This window comes from Echinops telfairi, unplaced genomic scaffold (genome assembly GCF_000313985.2).
Source record: "Echinops telfairi isolate 266 unplaced genomic scaffold, ASM31398v2 ScPeMD7_18;HRSCAF=68, whole genome shotgun sequence".
In the NCBI taxonomy this organism is placed as follows: domain Eukaryota; kingdom Metazoa; phylum Chordata; class Mammalia; order Afrosoricida; family Tenrecidae; genus Echinops; species Echinops telfairi.
The window spans coordinates 87,008,782-87,014,063 of NW_022103915.1; the positions used below are offsets into that span (position 1 = coordinate 87,008,782).

The 5,282-nt window shown below is 46.0% G+C and overlaps 1 non-coding gene across 1 annotated transcript; it reads right to left on the bottom strand.

The window, feature by feature from the left end:
- Positions 1-706: 706 nt before the first annotated feature.
- Positions 707-788, bottom strand: TRNAL-UAG. The gene has a single exon. It is a non-coding gene; the product is annotated as a tRNA-Leu (tRNA).
- Positions 789-5,282: the final 4,494 nt, after the last annotated feature.

Here is a 5,282-nt window from a genome sequence, read left to right on the forward strand (position 1 = left end):
TCCCCCACTCTGGTTCAGTTAACCCGCTTGTCTGCTGACCGCGCAGGTTGGAGATTTGGGTCCATCCAAGTTGACTTGGAAGAAAGGCCTGGCGACAGTTCTGCTGTGATAACACATGTGGGTTGTTGTATGAGGCAGAATCCACACCCACACGCACGCGCGCCAGACGAAGTAATGAAACCTGAGTAGGAACTTGAGGGCGGCTTTCTGCATTCATTCACTCATTCATTCATCATACTGGGTTCCAAGGTCATGTGATTAGAAACACAACTGAGGGTGTTGGCATGCAGAACCGCCATTCCTAACCCCGTGCAGACGGTGCCTGATGGCGATGGCACTTCCCGGAAAGCCTTCCCGATGCACACGGACGAGTGCAGTCCCTGATCGCCGGCAATGCTGGCCGCAAACAGTAACACTAAAGACAGGCGTGCCAACAGTCGGACGCAAGGAGCGTCCGGAGGGACCAGCCCGCGGAGGGAAAGGGTAAGTCAGAGGAGGAGTATGGTGCGCTGAGCCTTTGTTTGGTAGACAAGCTATGACACAGTGGAAGACCGGTTTAACGTCGCGCAGAAGACTAGCGGAGGGGCTTGACGGCAGATAGCCTATCAGCGTGAGGTAGTAGTGGGAAAACTTGACATTCGAGTAATTACTACTTTAATCAAGTTCTTCAGCACTTCGAATCTGTGGCTAGACTAAAATATAGCATTGGCAGTGATGGGATTCGAACCCACGCCTCCGAAGAGACTGGAGCCTAAATCCAGCGCCTTAGACCGCTCGGCCACACTACCACCCGTGCCAGGGCCTGCGGCTTTCTCTATCTCTGAGTTATTTGTCCCCGTGTGCCGGCGAGATGCTGACTTTTCCCAACTGGTAACCGGAGTTTCCAGTGCTGCTTTCAGTCCGTCCTTCGTGCTCAGAAAATCGAAGGAGAGGAGAAACCCCGTGTCCTCCTTCAGACGCCCTGCAAAATGATCTAAAAGGACTGTCAGAGAGACTCTCAGAGGCGGGGAAACCAAAAGGACCGTTTTTACACTTTTTGTGTGTGTCGCGTTTCAACAAGAGTTTATTATTTTAAATTTAAAAATATCCCCGGAAATAGTAACCAGGAGTTAACGCGTTTAGCAGTTGGTCAGTTCGAAACCACCAGCCGCTCTGAGAGAGACAAATGCGGCTTTCTACTCCCATAAAGATTTACCGTCTCCGAAACCCTTAGGGGCAGTTTTAGCCTGTCCTATAAGGTGGCTGGAAGTCAGAATCGATTTGATTGCAATGAGTTCGTTTCTTTGTTTTCAGTAGCCCTGCAGTTCATGATAAGAACGGAAACATTTTCAGACACGCAGCTTGCACGTATCAATTACTTACAAGGTTAAGGATCTGTGCTATTTACTTTTTGGAGCCTTCAAATGCACTGAACCTGTATGTTGAGCAAATGCCCTGGGAAAACGGACTGTCTGAAGAACAGGACATGCGAATTAGATAGAAGGCGCGTGAACAACTGCTCACACGTAGTTGGCACCGCTTTTCCTGTTGCAAATGAAGAGCCCTTGAAGCACTTAGTGGTGAAGATCCAAGACTACGGCCTGAAGTACGGATTACAACTCCATGGAAACAAAACAACAGCTCTCATAAAATGGACCCACGGACACCATGACAAACAGAGAAAAAAATCGAAGTTGCCGAGGATTTAGTTGACCTGGACCCGCCGTCAACACACAGGGAAGTGGAGGGAAAACATCAAATGTCCATTGTGCCTGGCAAATCTGTTGCAAAGGCGTCGTGCAAGGGTTAGAGCGCACAGATATCACGTTGAGAACAACGTTTTGTCGGATAGGCATATGAAAGCTGGACCATGAAGACAGAAAATGGATGAAGAACTGATAGCTTTGAACGATGACTTTGTCAAAGAAGATTGAGTGTTGCCATGGATGGCCAAAAGAACGAGCTCATCGGTCTTGGAGAAGTACAGCCAGAATGCTCCTTATCCTGTTTCCCCGAAAGTAAGACATCCCCCGAAAATAAGACCTACTTACAGTTTTGTCTCTCGCTGAAATATAAGGCACCCCCGAAAATAAGACCTCCCCCAAAATAAGGCCCTCTGAAGCTACCTTAACTCTGGACTCTGGACCGTAGTGGCGGGTGCTGCTGCACAGCTCACTGTTTGCCGCAGCGCAGCCAGAACAGACAGGAAGTGCGAGGTCTCTTTTAATAAAACAATAAACAATAAATATGTACCGTATTCTTCTTCATGGAAAAATAAGATATCCCCTGAAAATAAGACCTAGCACATCTTTCGGAGCAAAAATTAATATAAGACACTGTCTTATTTTCGGGGAAACAGGGTAGAATCCAGGATGGCAAGATTTCATCTCACTCACTTCGGACATCCGGAGGGACCAGTTCCTGGAGATAAAACATCAGGCTTGGTAAAACAGAATCAAGATAAAAGAGAGGAAGATCCTCAAGGAGATGGACTGACACCATGGCTACAACAATGGGCTCAAACCTACAAACATTTCTGAGGAGGGTCCGAGACTCATCAGGGTTGTGTTCGATTGTGTATAGAGTTGCTGAGTCTAAACCCATTCGACAGCCCCTGCCCTCCCGCCCCAACCACAACAGGGCACTGAGGTCAAAGCATTCGTCATCACCAGTTTCACAGACACTCAAATCTCATGCTCCATCTGCACAGGCTACCAGCAAGAGCTGTTGTTTTCCTGGTGCCAATGCTTTTGTAATTGCTGATTTTATCCCAAATTCTGGCATTTTAGCTACAATGTGGTGGCAATTAGTATTGGTGAACTTATATCAATTATTTTTTGAAAATGAAGTAGTCATTAAAGAAAAAGGAGGGGAAAAACCCTTTAAATCTTTCATTCAATTACTGATCATGTTGTGACCAATACTGCTGTATTTCAATGTAGAGTTTACACAACAATTTTGTTCTCAGTATTCATATAATCTAAGAAGTAGTACATTTAAACTGTTTACAACTTTATTTGCTGGTATTACATATTATTTTAGGATTAAAATTGGTAGTAAACATGACAGGCTTTTGCATGGCCTGCTAGGGGAGCAGGGCCAGGGGGAGGGAGGGTGCCTTCAGCACAGGTTGATAACAACCCCAGGGATGCCTCTGAGAATCGTCAAGCTTGATCAAGTGACCGCCATTGGAAGAGTTGTACATTTTTCATTAAAGAAGGCAGCAAGATGAAAGGGGGGTTTATAGGAAGCAGAAGAACAAAGAATCCAGACTGTTGCCTGTTCACCTCTAGGTATGCATCTGGGTACCAGGGTTATGGGATCCAGGTTCAGTCTCCCTCTGAGGTACCTTTATTCAAACTGTTGGCACCCCAGTGAGTAACCAACCCACTGCGCCCCCAGGCCTAATTCCCAGCTGCAGGAAGCTGAATTAGACAGCCCCTTCTCACTTGGCTCGGCAGACACACGGTCCTGCTGATATCGAACCTATCTCTTTCAGAGTCCAAAAGGACTCTCAGTGCTGCTAGCTATGCTAATGCCAGAGTATTTCTTTCAAAAGGAGTAGTGGGAAAACCAAGAAAAAGGTTTCAGAGTCACCTGGGGTCTCCCTCATCCAAAGTGGGAATCACGTTCCCATCCACAAACTCTTTCTGGAGCAAAATCCTGCTTTGTAGACCATCGATATGTTCTTTGAGGAGTTCTGGTGGCAAGTAGTGGGTTACACTATCTGGCTGTTAACCTCAAGGTTTTCGGTTTAAAACCACCAGCCGCTCCTCTGGAGAAAGATGAGGCAGTCTACTGTAAAGAGCTGCCGTCTCAGAACCCACAGGAGCAGCTCCACCCTGTCCTGTAGGGGAACGAACACATATTTAATATTTGACAAATTAATGTGCTTACAACTGAGCCTCAGAAGAGATTGGGGTTGATGGGATGGGGCTGGGGGACGGGCAGGGAAGCCTTCCGGTCCATAGCGAAGAGGAAGACATCAGCCCCTGTAGAGACAGAAATGAACTCCCATGTTGTGACCGAGCAAGGATGAGGAAAGGAACTTTAGGAAACGGTAAGAGGAGCCGAGAGTATTAACAGAGAAGGACAAGCACGGAGAGGAGGAGAAACAGCACAGGAGGCAGAGGGGTGGGAAGGCTGCTCACACCGTTCCGACGTTCCGTTTTGCTTCCGTCTAGTCTTTGGCAACATTCACTTCCAGAACCAGGGCCCTGAGATTCCAGAGAGTTAAACCAACTGACCGGCATCTCTTAGTCTGGAAGCTCCACTGACACCTGTTCACCTGGGTGACCTTGCTGATATTTGCAAGACCGATGACGGCTTCCAGGTTTACAGCAACACCGCAGGCCACCAGGACAGTGACAGACAAGGTGGACCAGAGGGTTCGTAGACTCTAACTTTCACCTGCCACGCCGCCCCCCACCCCCTGCCTTTTTTTTAATAAGATCAGACGCACGTGTAGAAGAGAGGGTTTTCACTGGTTGGAAAATTTAAAGAACACTACCACCTTACAGATGTCATACAAAATGTGTGATCTTGGACAAATAAAAGCATTTAAAAGTAGTAGGTACAAGAGCAGGCTTGTGGACAGAGGGTCAAAATTTAGAGACTGCATGTATCACAGCTTTTGTATAATGTTCGTACCGTTGCATTTGCAACAAGAAAAAAGTGCATGACCTCTCCTATATAAATAAAATGTTAGTTCCTCAGCTTATATAACAAAGTCTCTAAAAGTTGTAAGAAAGTTCTTTATATTTTATTTGATTATTTTGATAGTGTATATGTGGTAGTATAAAAGATTAAGCTCTTTCTTATGGCCACCCCTTTTCCCTGGACCTTTGAGAAAGGGGCACTAAGACCAAAAAACCCCACTAAACTTGGGGGCTTTCACTTCTAAAAAAGGACAAAATGGAGATAAACCTGCCCTCTTCCTGGATTTGACCACCACATTAAGTGGAAGGAGTGGACTATAATATTCCCATCTTCAGATACTGTCTATATGCACTGACTGCTTATTTCTTGGGTGGATCTCCCTGTGTAAACAAATACAGACCTCCAGTTCTTACATCTGCATGGTTCTGTGCACCCCTGTTGCACAGGAGGTAAAGTCTCTGCAGGGTATCAAAGATGGATGATGAAAAAAAAACAGAGATGGAGGATAGCCAGGCTAGTGCTCTACTTTTGTGAGAAAATAGTTTGTGTTCCTACTCAGATTGAAATCTTAATAGTAATTGAAAATATTAAGCTTACAATACACACATACAAGGTTGGAGGTAGAAACAGAGAATTATGGAAAG